This window comes from Cydia strobilella, chromosome 13 (genome assembly GCF_947568885.1).
Source record: "Cydia strobilella chromosome 13, ilCydStro3.1, whole genome shotgun sequence".
Classification (NCBI taxonomy): domain Eukaryota; kingdom Metazoa; phylum Arthropoda; class Insecta; order Lepidoptera; family Tortricidae; genus Cydia; species Cydia strobilella.
Window position 1 is genome coordinate 13,593,631 of NC_086053.1, and position 15,033 is coordinate 13,608,663.

Consider the following 15,033-nt stretch of genomic DNA (forward strand, 5'->3'; position numbering starts at 1 on the left):
GCTCCGGTAAGCCAAAACACAGTGGTTTATACAAGTCAATTTGGTCAGCGCTATCAACCGAAATCCCCTGCCCAAAACTTTTATCAGCGACTTAAAAGGGTCGTGAAGTGTCGTCAAATCAGGTCCCTGATTCAGTCTGCCTGATGAGTACAAACAGCACTGCCATTCCAAACTTCGGCAAGCTAGGGCAACTTGATCGCTAAGGGTTATTACGAAGTATGCCTGTAGTATTTTTTAGCCTTCAGTACCTGTCTACCGCTCGCCTCGCCGCTATAGCCTTAAGAAGGCGTTTTTAAGGAAGAACTTTAAGCCAGAGAGCCTTGTCTTTCTTATTGATTCAATGCGTTTTGCTTTTGTTGACATAAAGACATTTGATTGACACAAGTCTATTGCTATGAATCACAAGGACACTCCCTCATTTTCGAGCCCCTCCCCCCCACCCTCACGCAAGCAATGAGAATAAACAGCCAGAGATTGCGAAGTTTGCTTAATGGCGGCCGAGTCGTAAGCGAACGTCACCTGAACCAACTGGCCTCGTAGAATGTCCCTTTGTACTTAAGTAGTATAAAAAGATAAACATTTCAGACAAAATACCTATGTATATAGATGTGTCTCTGGCTCATTTTACATGAGTACATTACACTCAAACCAATTATCATCAAGACAATTTCTTATCATCTGTTTACAGAATTACCTCGGCACTGTCACTAGAAAATATTAACACAATTTGCCAAGTTCCATTTTTAGGGTTCCGTACCCAAAGGGTAAAAACGGGACCGTATTACTAAGACTTCACTGTCCGTCTGTCCGTCCGTCTGTCCGTCTGTCACCAGGCTGTATCTCATGAACCGTGATAGCTAGACAGTTGAAATTTTCACAGATGATGTATTTCTGTAGCCGCTATAACAACAAATACTAAAAACAGAATAATATAAATATTTAAATGGGGCTCCCATACAACAAACGTTATTTTTTTGCTTTTTTTCCGTAATGGTACGGAACCCTTCGTGCGCGAGTCCGACTCGCACTTGGCCGGTTTTTTTGCTTACTATTAACCCTCAAAAGCTAGTAGTAGCAGTAGCTAGTAGTAGTAGGCTTTTTTAGCCTACTTTGGTGTCCCACTGCTGGGCAAAGGCCTCCCCTCGTTTTCTTCACTCGACCCTGTTATCGGCATTTTCCCACCTTGCATTTGCGGTAGAATGCGTCCAAGTGGTCCTGCCATTTCCTTTTTGGATGCAGGCTACACAACAAAAACATATGAGATAAGATAAACATGTAAAATAAGATAAACATGTAAGATTTTGCATATGTATTTTACCGATAATTATATCATCATCATTAGCCACATCGTCTGTGGTAGATGCTTGTTGCGGCGCTTGTGGGTTGCGTGGGATACTTTAATGTCGTGACGCCAATTATATATTTACATATTTACCAGTGGAAATCGATGTTTTAATTTTATTTACTATTTTTCCAGAATCAGTAAACAATTACGTAGCACATCTATTAATTTCGGGGAAAAAGAAAAAAATCCTGCATTTAAGAGTTAATTTGGAAATATTTAGAAGAAACGTTCATGGTTCGTTCGATGCAGCTTCAATACTAGTACACAGCTTTTAATACCCCCTTCACCTTCACTTTAAAAGAGAATAATTACTGTTCATAAAAACCTAAAGACAAGCAATCCTCAAATGTGCCATCATATTTCAGTAGCATCAGGTGTTAAGCCCGTTCATAATTATGATTCAACCAACCCCCCACTATAACTCTACCCATCCTCATTACTTACCAGTTTCATTAACAAGGTTCAACATAATCTGGTTGTTCGAGTTCGTTAGCTAGTCCCGAGAGACGATGAAGGCAATCCTAAAGAGTTTTTCATCTATTCACTAGTTCACCGGCTATTCATTTTGCACTTTAACGCGATGGGAAAAGTGTTGGCGTGAAATCGCAAGATCTATCTTTATTATACAGTTCATACTGGTATTTATATTAAAGCTGGCATCTTTTTACTGAGTTGGCTCGGTTTATAACTTTTGTAAGTTGAAAGTCCTTTGAGAGAAGTTTTTAATTTATAGATATACTTCAATCGTTGACGTATTGCACTTATTAATGTAATTGTATTTGAATATTAGGTATTTCTAAGGGCTTTTGTATTCGTACTAAAAGTGCTTGCGTGTTGGTATCGAGTAAATATTAGACAAATATTTTTTGCTTTTTGAAAGCGGATTTTTTTTAAATCTTGCCGTGTCATAATCATAGACAAAATTTAATAGTATCGTGAGTAAAAAAACATGATGCTTGTCTAGAAAAAAATCAAGCGATTTAAATTTGCAACACCGCTTTTAGTGTTCGTAAATCCCAAATATTTCTTTAAGATATTTACGCTACGCAAATGATTTATCCGCGCGTAGCAAAGCAATCGGATAAAAAAATATCGGCACAGATGAATTTTTCTTTACCTACCGCTTTGCGAGATAACGAACGATGGTCCAAACGTAACATAATCACGGATTATCTTTCAGACGAAAAGTAAACTGAGAAATGCTTTTTAAATACGCTCTTAAGCCCTCAAACTTTTGGCCTTAAAACTTTTGTAAGGTGAAATTCCTTTGGTGTTTAATCCTGAAGAAATGCCGCCTTTTATTTGCCGCTTACCGCACAACTGGGCAAAGTAAATGTTTGGAAAAAATGTGGAAATCTGGGCCCGTGTGAATTGGTGTGGTTTCCTAGTGTTGGTGTTTCTTATTACGAGTGGTTACATACGTGTTTTGTTTATTCTCGGCTCTGGATTTTGCTTTATTTTTATAAACATTCAAGAATCATTTATATTGTTATGTCAAATACATATTTAACGGTTATTTTTGCGATACAAAAGCATAGTTGGTTTTTCTGGAATGCTTTTTTTGTATTCCGGGAATTTTATAATAGAATCACAAGCGTACCCAGTGATTTGAAAATAGAATGTTTAACATAGTTAGAAACATAAAGCGAGGTTTAGACTAGTAAGAACTTGCATGCAATTTACGTTACATTGCCGACTACTGAGGTAAACTGCATTCAAAAGTTTGATCAGATACCGCAATGTAATGTAAATTGCATGCAAGTTCTTGCTAGTCTAAACCTCGCTTTATAGGTATAAAGTGCAAATAACTTTCCTCTCGTGTGGCACGCAGCAACCTGCTCCCTTTCATCGAGAATGATTCCATAATAGTTATTAGTTTTACAAGGGGGCAAAGGCCTAAATCTCCTGAAAACGTTTCAGCATATCACACCTGAAAGTTGTCTAAATCGAAATTTCAAACTTAATTTTTATTTCTGTTTCAAAGTGAATCAATTGCCGGGAACTCCGCGGTTTTATATACTTTAGACACACTGCTATTATACAAATCCAAGTTCAAGCCTAAATCTCCTGAAAACGTTTCAGCATATCACACCTGTAAGTTGACTAAATCGAAATGTCTAATTTAAATCTTATCACACTTTTACAGCATTAGAGCTGGTTAAGGTTCCTAGAACTCCACTGTTTTATACACTACAGACACACATCTATCATTTAAGATCAAAAATCTTCCACAAATCTGCTGAAAATGTTTCAGCTTATCATGTCTCTTTATTGAAAAAATCAAACTTTCAAAGGTGGTTTTTTTGTGGCTTCCTCGCTCGATTTAGAACCGAGAACTCCTAAGTTCTGTAAACAATAGAGCAGGAGCTTTCGTTTGGAACCAAATATATGTCTGTGTGTTGTTCAATGACATCAGCATAGCATGTGTGAACTTAGCATATCATATAATTACAATAATAGATAAAAAAAATAGTGAATGTTCTCAGAGATGCCTTTTTTGTGTCAAGAACTCTTTTTTACCATGTGTAGAGGCTAGGATATTTTTTTTATCCCATTTGTAACAAAATGATATGCTAGTGTGTGAACTTAGCATATCATTTTGTGAAATTCCATAGTGTTGCTTTTTACGATTAAAACGCCAGAACTATTGCTAAAAAGTATCAGGAACTCTAGAACTATGGTGCATGCTAATAGAACTCAAATAAAAACGTGATCTGCTAGACTTTGTTATGCCAACTTCACAGACATGGCAAAGTTGCTGTTTAACCTATCGTGCTAATATTGATACCCCAAGCGAAAGATTCGAAAAGTGGAATCTTGAGCGTTGCGAGTGTTTCAAGGCACGGGGGTTAAACAAATTTTGCCACCGAGTGGAACACAAACTTTTTCACCACACCAACACAAGGAAAATACTAACTGTAAAATATCAAACAAAATCAAAGCAAATAGATTCCAAATGAATGTTATTAAATATTAATCATTCAAAATCATAATTTAAAACTCATTTCTAGCAGCAAACATAAGATAACAACTCAAAATTTGCATTTGATTACTTTGCCTCACAAGAAAAATGCAACTTTCTTATCAGTTTTTGAACAATCAAGATAGCCTTTACCGGCTGGTGTGTTGAAAGAATATTTTTAAACAGTTTTATTTTATTCTTTCTATTATCTTCAATGCTATAGACTAAAAAATCAAGTCGAAAGATTTCCATTCAGCCAGTACAAAGCGGATTGTCAACCCTTTTCTTGCGGATAAAGCCAATCTCCCCGTTCCTAACGTCGCAATGATAACGTGGACAGTACTTTACATTTGGTTCTGTAGGTACTAAGAGCTGGGACTACATTTAGAGACCTAAATTAACAAAAAAAAAACACGATCGATTATAACAAAAGAGTTATATGTAAAAATACTCTGTTCAATAATATCTTGTATGTTATTTAAAACAAATACAGTGTTCATCCATCTTTCCGTATTATACGTATAATATAATATTACTTTTGCTTTTAAACAGAATATAAACAAAGAAAGCGGGTACCTAAATGTTAATATATTTTTCCTTTTTTATTGTGGGACGTACCACATTATTACAATCTATAAATTGTATATACAGATGTCAATCACAATGAAAAAATCAACGATGATCAACTCTGGTCAACGTGGGACTCGAACCCACATCCTTGGATTGCCGGTCCAATGCTTAATTGGGAACGCATTGGACCGGCAATCCAAGTATGTGGGTTCGAGTCCCACGTTGAAGATGTAAGGACTTGCTGATTGAAACAACGACATATTGGAAGTGTTCTTTATTCTCTAAAGCGCTATCTTACTCTAACATTATTGTTTTTACATATATCTATCCTTATCACTCTTACGGGGTTATCACATATCGATTGTGAGTATTATGGTTCGCCCTGAATATCGCGTAATTGGGAACGCATTGGACCGGCAATCCAAGTATGTGGGTTCGAGTCCCACGTTGACCAGAGTTGATCATCGTTGATTTTTTCATTGTGATTGACATCTGTATATAGAATTTATAGGAAGCGGGTACCGTTACCTTTTATTGTAACTCTTATATACCTTTATGGAATTCTCATATACCCAAAAGACTATAAGTATGGATATCGTCGCCTAGTGCCCATACAAATTTTGCTTTGTCCTCAAATATTTAAGTAAAACCTTATAAACTGAAATAGATAACATACAATAAAGAAAAAGTGACCAAGTCCACCGTACAACCATACAACACACGTGACAAGTAGTGTGACTACTTAAAAAAAACACAAATAAATAAATATTAGGGGAAATCTCACACAGATCAACCTAGCCACATACTAAGCATGATATCACTTATATAGATAAATACATACTTATATACATAGAAAACATCCATGACTCAGGAACAAATATTTGTTTTTTTTTTATACCACGTCGGTGGCAATCAAGCATACGGCCCGCCTGATGGTAAGCAGTTACCGTAGCCTATGGACGCCGTAGAGATATTACACGCGCGTTGCCGACCCTTTAAAAACCTGTACACTCCTTTTTTGAAGAACCCCATACTGTAGCCCCTCGGGAAAATAAATGCATTCATCACACAAATAAATGCCCTTACCGGGATTCGAACCCAGGACCATCGGCTTCACAGGCAGGGTCACTACCCACTAGGCCAGACCGGTCGTCAAAAAATATTTCGTAAAATAATTTGATTTGTTCCCTAGTTAAGTGAAACCTTGTTTATGTTAAATAAATGTGATGTTTTCAACTAAAAGGTACCACATTGTCGCTTGTTGATAAGGTTGATTTCTAATTGAAGCTATATGGAAAAAGCGCCTTACTGACAAGCGACAATAAGTACCCTTTTGGTTGAAAATGGCACAAATATTGATTGATTAATTGCTAGGTACCTACTACTACTAACCCTAGCCCCTGGACTACTTGGACAATGCGAATGCGCAGTTAGCCGCCGCAAGGAAATGGACGGTGTTATGCAATCTTGTTCCATTTCGTATGAACCACGTACTCCCAACATCAAGTATTTTAGTCTGATAACATTGTGTCTGGACAAAATGCTATATTAATTTTTAACAAGCAGAAACGTCTGAGATCGATGCTATTAAGCTTAGAATAAATTTAAAAGTGGAAAAATTACTGCCTTGGGTGAGACTTGAATCCAGAGGCCGTGAGTTCAAGTCTCACCCAAGGCAGTAATTTTTCCACTTTTAAATTTATTCTAAGCTTAAAATGCTATATTCAAAGTATTATTTTACAAACATATGCAGTACAATACAACTATGTATGGAATATGTGCTTATAAATCGTACCTAGCAGTGGATCCGAGGTAAATAATTGAGGGCTCCCCAAAGTTGGTGTTTGCGTACTTTAAACACTTCGTAGTTTGTTTCTTGTAGGCCTCACTTGAAATGTTTAGTTTATATCTATGCGAGTCCGAGTACAGTTAAGTGTCTGGAACCCTATATCAATGTATACATATTTCTGAAAGTTGTTTAATAAGTGTTTTAGGGTTTCGTACCCAAAGGGTAATAAGATTCCGCTGTCCGTCTATTCGTCTGTCTGTCTATCACCAGGCTGTATCTCATGAACCGTGATAGCTACAGTTGAAATTTTCACAGATGATGTATTTCTGTTGCCGCTATAACAACAAATACTAAAAAGTACGGAACCCTCGGTGCACGAGTCCGACTCGCACTTGTCCGGTTTTTTTAACCTACATTAAGGTTAAAAACGAACCTTTAATTTTATTTGAAAATATTTTTCTTGTGAGAAAACACATTTGTACTAGAACAAGATTGTAGTGGTTGGTTTCCAATTTTATTGTATTACATTGTATCTTGTGGGTTCCATCCATTGCCAGAAAAATCTCAAGAATTACAACATAATAACTTTATTGTCACCAACGCGGAAATATCAATTTCTAACTTTTATTCCACCCTAATAAAAGCAGTACTTTAAGCTTACTATTTTATATGGCGGTCCATCTAGAGCTATAAAACGAAGTGTAGTATCCAGTATATTGCATTAAAACATTGATGACGGCAGTAATCTAAGACAACCTCATATTTATTTCAACACATCATTCCAATCTCAACCATACTCCGCTGCTTGAAAGTCTAAATTTAGTTAGCGAAATCTTTTATCAAGACTTTTTCAAAGTTACCCTTGAGACCGTAGCCGTGGCTACGGCGTAGCACCTACGTGCTACGCGTGGCATTCGTAGCACGTCTACGGCCGCTTAGGAGCAATCGTTGCTGAATTTATATAGGATCGATCAGCTTAATAATATACTTATGTTTCAATAGAGTTTCGTTTTAAAGTTTGGAAGAGTTCAACTAGGTAACAAATCAAATTATATATGAAATATTTTTGATTTGTTTTTTTAAGTAGTCACGCTACCATACTATATACCGCCACGGGATGGGCCGGGGGTTTGGGCCAGGTACCGCCGTGGCCGGGTGGTCTAGTGGTCAGGACATTAGCCGCGTAAGCTGAAGACGCGGGTTCGATTCCCACCTCGGCCACCGGTGGACTAGATGTTTGCTTGTGCGATATTTACTTTAGAATAGTAGAACTGAATAAAAGCTATGATGTATTGCATATTGTTGGTAAACCTTTTTTTTTCAGCCGCGCGACGCCAAGAAGGATATTTTAAATATAAGCGTTATGTTTGATCAAACATATTAAATGGATTTGATAAATAAAACATTAGTTTGTGGATTAAAAAAATAACTGGAATAAAGAAACGTATTAACATAATATTGTCTTCGGTTACCGCGATAGTCACTCATGAAATAAAACTATGAAAATTAATTATATCTCGTATATTGAATGTATATTACATCCCGTCGTTACGAACCCTTTACCGCATTCAAACAACTAAAAATAATGAACTATAATAAACTATAAATTTTAAAGCTGGTTGTACATGCAAAATGGCATGGTTGTTGGGATGTATTATAAATTCAATATACGCGATATAATCAGTTTCATAGTTTTATTTCAACCGTTTCGGAATGTTACCTTAAAGAATTTAAATTGAATGTAAAGTGAGCTTTTAGTATTAAATAACAGGCTAATTTCTTCGTCAACTACCCACACAGCGTCTGTTTAATCTTCCCTGTTTTTGTCGAGCCGCTGACGTTTGCAGATTATCGTCTCATTTGGTAATGTTAGTTTTTGTATTAAGAGCGATTATTGTTTTAACAAATGGTTATCTGTAATAAAACTATGAAAACGGATTATATCGCGTATATTGAATTTATAATACATCCCGACGTTTCGAACTCTTTACAGCGTTCGTGGTCAACGGGTTCATAGTTTTATTTCATGAGTAACTATCGCGGTAACCGAAGACAATATTAAATGGTTATCTGGTTATAGCTAACTAATGTTATCATGGCAAACATCGGTTTCTTAGCTTTAACAGATGAATTAAAGAAATAGCGTTCTGTGGATTGCCACCTACCTGAATAAACTATATAACGCTGACATTAATTTTAGGTACCAAATCTCTTCATAACAAAAGTTCTGCATTACAAATAATTGTGATCTTAATTTGAATGCACCTATTATTTATTTCTTTCCGTTTTGATTGACATGGGACATAAGAAGATAAACTTGTTTATAATTCAATTCGTTTTTAAAATACTAGTATAACTAGTTTTCTCGTGTATATTTTCAATAGAATTCTAACCCTGCCACGCTCCGGGCGGATAGTTCGCTTATTGCTATCGACAGCGCAGGGAAGTGCTGACGCTCGAGTACTGTTCGCTGTTTCAATATTTATTTGTACATTTAACTGGCTTATACAGTGTGAAATGTATATTTAAACTTTTATACATATGTTATCTACTGCGAAAACCCGTTTTTAGTGAAAACGCGTTTTCCCTAGCTAATACTTAAAGTTAAAGTGGGACTGGGCTGGTCATGTCTGCCGCATGCCGAATGACATGTGGGCCAAAATAACCACAGAGTGGGTGCCCCATGAGTCAAACCGGGGATCCGGCAGACCTCGTCGGCGATGGCGGGATAACTTGGACTCCTTTTTGAGCGACTGGCCAGATGTAGCTCAAAACCGGGAGGAGTGGAAGAAGAGGGGGGGAGGCCTTTGCCCAGCAGTGGGACACAATAGGCTCGTAATAATAATACTAGGTTTTTCGTATCACGTCAGTAAAAATGCGTTTTGCACCAGTAAAATGAAAAGCCTTGGCGAAACTATCCGGTCAATTCAAACAACGTGATAATTACTAGATACGAGAACAATACGAGATCTAATAGATACGTTATAGTTTAGTTCTCTACTAGTTATTTTTTTCGATTGTAAGTAAAATATACAAAAATATCCAATATTGTAGGTTATTTTACCGTATTTATTCTAGACTAAAGAAAATTGTATTCGGGCCGGTCGGGCATGCCGGTCGGAGGCGCGCCGGCAGGGCTGGCAGTTTGTATGGCAGATTTTGGACTTTATTGCTAAGTCAATGAGGGTCGTAATAGATGATTTTACTTTATCTACAACACAATAAGCAACTTTATGTCGTCTACGCACGATTTAAAGTCGCACTTTACGAGCATGAGACGTGAAAAAGTAATTTATATTTTTCTCCCTCGATTGTTAATATGAAATGTAAACGTGTCTGTACTTTTACATAAACAACGGGCACTAAAGGGTCAATACAAAGAAATTAGAGTGAGTTATAATTTTTACATACAAAACTTTTACGCGCTTTATTTTCTTTGTACATAATATTTTGCAAACTAGTGCCAGACATTGATATATGTTACGTTAATATTCATGCCAAGAGTCATGTATAGCATGTCATTTTTAAACGAGAGTGTAACTTGGATTGTGGAAATCGCTTTTTGGCGTTTTTTTTTAGCTAAACTCCTGATCGGTTACATTCCCCACTATAAAGTGTCGTGTCTCGAATGTTGCTTCTACGTGTTGTGTCACTGTAACAAATGCCCTGAGACACGATATATTCCCGGGGCTATTGACGGCATTTATAAACGTGTGAATACCATCTGCTGTTTGTTCTCAGTGGCGTTATCTTCGCGGGATGCTATTTGTTATATTGTAAAGGCTTTTTATGACACAATGCAATGCAGTACTAATTCTTTATTGCAATCGTCAAACAACAACAAAACATTAAACAGACTATATACAGATTAGTAGATTACGCATATTAAAGTAGAGATAAAAGTGGGTGGGTGGGATCAGGTGGCGTATTCTGATAATGAATTTGATCCAGATTTTGTTATATATATGATTTGTCAATGTCAAAACATACAAGTAAACCGGGAGTGGCTTTGAAACTTCAGTTATTGAGCCATAATAAATATTAAAAAAATACACTAACTAGTTACTCGAACAATTTGAGTAAAACAGAATAATGCTAATTTTGGGACCGTTTTAAAACGATCATAGTAACCCCATTTTTTCCTAGTCATCCCATTTTACGGATTTTTTTTTTTAATGTTTAGACAGGGACTCCTAAGACAGGGTTTGTGAATTTCCATCCCTTGAAGATGAAAATCGGGTTGAAAGCTTTTAACAACTTCTACGCGGATGACGACACGAGCGGAGGCTATCTAATAATAATAAACGTAACGGAATTTTCGGTGCACGAACCCAACTCACGTTCAGCTGACTTTTAACTCGGATTCCAGAATTAAACTGTATTTCCGACACTTTTCGTAACTCCCGAATCCGAAACAATTAACGAATTGACTCCAAATTACAAACTTTGATACTGCGAACTTCACAATTCGTTTAATTTTATTGAAATTCCGTAACAGGTTTATGCTAACAATAAATAATAGCCTGATTTGGCTAGCATTTAACGAATTAGGGAAAAGCCACCATATATTTTTTAATCATACATATATTTTGATGATTACCTATCCATATAGTAAGATACATCAATGGTCGGTAACACACCATTATACTTCAGAACTTCAAAAAATAATTATTAGTAATGCATATGATGAATGATTTGACTTCAATATAGCGTGTCAATAAGTACTTATATAAATATTAAGGGAACGGACAATTTAACTCCAATCGACCTAGTCACAAACCAAACTACTAGGCGTAGTAATAGGCTTGCCGCGTAGATGCCGCTTTACGTTAAGAATGTTTTCTGCTCTTTCGCTTTACTGAATATGAAATAGAAGCTAACTTCAGAAAATTTTGTGTATGTTAAATAAAATCGTCGGCAATCTTACACTTCATAAATGTATATTAGGGGCCGTTAGTTTTTGGTAAATTGTTAAGTGTATAAAGGCCTGAGGTTATAAAAAAAAATAAAAAATTATTGGACATTCTTACACAGATTGACTAAGTCCCACAGTAAGCTCAAGAAGGCTTGTGTTGTGGGTACTTAGACAACGCTATATATAATATACAAATACATAAATACATATAAAACACCCAAGACTCAGGAACAAATATCTGTGCTCATCACACAAATAAATGCCCTTACCGGGATTCGAACCCAGGACCATTGGCTTCACAGGCAGGGTCACTACCCACTAGGCCAGACCGGTCGTCAAATCCGTCCGGTTATACATGTAAACAATTAGTGAGCATCAAGTTTAAAGGTGAACGCATATATTTCGTTCTACTGATAAAATGTGTGAACACTACACCTGACTCTAACGTTTCCTCTAGTCGTGAACACTGAGCTTATAGCAGGTATGTCATAACCAAATAACGAGCTAACCCACATATCGGCAGCAAATGTGACCAAATCCAGCAGAGATCGCGCAAACTAACCGCAGCCAATTTCAGCGGCAATCGGCGGAAACGTCATAATCATATGATAGGTGCGCAGTGCGCCCACCTGTCGGGGCGCTTGCGTCGTTGTGACGTCACACGAGCACGCCCGAGCGACCCCGAACACGAACGATTGATCCGGCCTAGGCCTCTCCACAACTTAGTACTCACTAAAACTATTCAGGCAAAACGCTATCATTTTCCAAAAGTATCAGACGGTTGTATACCTAAATACACCGAGCGCGCGCCCGCCTCTTATCCAGTTCTTAATCCAAGATAAATATTACATCAATCGGGGGTGTCGTAGGACGCAGGCGCGGGCGGCTCGTCGGCCCAGTCCCGCACCGGCCGCGCCGCTGGCCGCACGTCGCGCGATACGGCCGCGACACGCGCCTCACCTACACAGACACAGCCACGTGTGTTCAACACATTGCGTAAGAACGCGTCTCCTTTGACACCGATAAAACAAATCACTATCACTCGTTGCATACGTGTGTACATTTTGTAAATAGTGCGAGGTTAGAACGCCCCGCCCGCGCTTTAACCCTAGCAACGCGAGTGCTGGTTGACCTTAAAAGATTTCGGTTTGTTTATGAGTCAGGTATCGCTAGCATTAAGAGCAGCCCTCGCTGAAACTTAAGGGTTAATGTTGCGAACAGAGGCCAATATATATTCGCCTTTAATATTGTAAATTAAACGTCTTAGTAAGTTCTTGTTGAGGAGCCCGGGTGCTGCGAAATTGATTAGCTTAATAATTGTAGTTCTACCTTCATCAACTAAAAATAATCTAGAGGTACAAACGTAAATGTGAGTGCCTATATAGAAATGTTTCCCTAATGTTTAACAACTACAGATTTTTTCACCTTTACAGACCTTATTGTACGTTACGTTTTAGTACTTATAACAAAAATAATCTTCTTATGTTATCCTTAAATGTAAGTTTCTTCCAAATATAAATAAATACACTAGACTGTAAATAGTAGTAGTAGTTATTTTGCCCATTTTAATTTATTAAAAGTATAACGCTTAATTTTCCCCCTCAATGGTAAAACTAAAATGTTTGTCTACTACCACTAAGGCATTTTATTAATTAATAGCCAAAATACATTCGTAAATTAATCTATTCACATCCGTGACTTGTCGAAATCACTGGTTGTTTTACTTGAAGATAATTTCAGATTTTTTGAACTCAACATAGACATAAAGATATTATAAGCTTTCGAAGTCACTCATTTTTTGCCCAATTCTTAAAATTCCTCACGTACTTATCGATATCGTATCACTATTTAGTTCACTAGCATAAAATCTAAGCTAAGCCCTAATCCCACGGAGCAAAGTCGTGTATCCAACTTTCAAAGAAACGCTATAAGAATATTTCCGCTATTTTTATATTCCAAACAGGCTCAAGTTTTTTTAATCGCTTCTAACGACTCTCCCTAATTAACGTAGCCTAACATTTAAGTAATGGGACCTTCTGGGGAAACGTTGGCTTTCTAATTTTTTTAAGGGGCGCTAATTTGACATGTTTCTGTAGACAGCTTTGACAGCTCGGTTGCTAATTCTAGGGTACCTTATAAATTCCCCACATTTAGGAAACAGTTTCCAAGGTAACGAAAACATCCGAAACATAAGGCATTTATAATAAAAATAATTCTTGGCAGCAACGGTACAGGGCGGACACATTATACATCAAAAATCACTTGCGTTTCTATACGTGACCGGCACGCCTGTACACGCGGCATGTGTCATTGTGTAAGTAAGTTGCTTAAAAACAGAACTGAGTGGCCGGCAAACGGCCGTCAATCTGGTGTCGCGGGGCGAGGTAATTCGAATCGGGGCGGGGCGGTGCGTGGCCGTTCTGTATGATAATACTATTACTTATTCTGTGGCAACGGTTAGGATGTTGTACAAAGAGACATGTTACTCGTAAATTTTATCACTACTCATCAAACGGCACTATTTATTACACTACGGCATTATTTTAGAAAAATATTTACGCCAGCCTCTGTTATGTAACCAAAATAAAATATGTTTTGCATTTTTTATGATAAAAACCTGACCCATTTTATCATTACTCAATACTTTTATATTTATCCGTCCTTTTGTTTTTCAATTTAATATGCATTGAACATATGACCCAGTTTTTAATATAAACACGTAATATATTCGTTTCTGGCGTGGTGGGTGAGCCGCATATATTTTGATTAAATGGCTAAAAAATAAGTGCATTCCCGTTGCCAGGGAGGTTTTTGGATTATACTGAGCAACTTTTACTGGTACCAACCACGAAATCGCGAAAAAAAAATTTACCCTCCCATAGAACATGGACCATTCAAATGTATGAACAAATGTTGACCCATAGTAAAAGTTGCTCAGTATAATCCCAACACCTTCCTGACAACGAGAATGCACTTATTTTTAGCCACCGTGTATATTAGTGCTCCTATGATAAATACACAAAAAAGTATCTACTCTTTCTACGCTATTCGTAGCACATGCTACGAATACTCGCTACGCCGTAGCCTCGTAGCAGAGCTGTAAACAAGGTACTTGTAGTAGAAATGATACTCTACGATACGGGCGGCAGATATCTTGAAGGTATTGTCGCCCTGATTCGAACTTTAAGATACGTCAATAATTTGCTGAAGATACGATATGGATCGGATATGTCTGTGTCAATAGTGACGTTTTTATTGGAAGAAACGTCACTGCGAATGCGAAAAATATCTTTTACCCCATTAATTTTATCCTCAATCGTCTTTTGATAATCACGCATGATCCCCGTAAGCCTCTCGTCGCGGCGCAGAAATCACGCACTTTTTGATCTCCTAATTAATTATATTTAGCCTCATAGGGAATGCAATCTCGATCTCGCAATTTTGAGATCTCG

The 15,033-nt window shown here is 37.2% G+C and overlaps 2 protein-coding genes across 2 annotated transcripts in view; both read left to right on the top strand.

The window, feature by feature from the left end:
- LOC134746841 (atypical protein kinase C-like) overlaps nucleotides 1–15,033 on the top strand; it is a 215,243-nt gene that overhangs the window by 116,660 nt on the left and 83,550 nt on the right. The window lies entirely within an intron of this gene.
- Nucleotides 12,409–15,033, top strand: part of LOC134746855 (atypical protein kinase C-like) — a 180,990-nt gene continuing 178,365 nt past the window's right edge. Inside the window, exon 1 of the mRNA XM_063681421.1 lies at nucleotides 12,409–12,577. The gene's annotated coding sequence lies outside the window, so the exon portion shown is untranslated. The remainder of the gene's footprint in view (nucleotides 12,578–15,033) is intronic.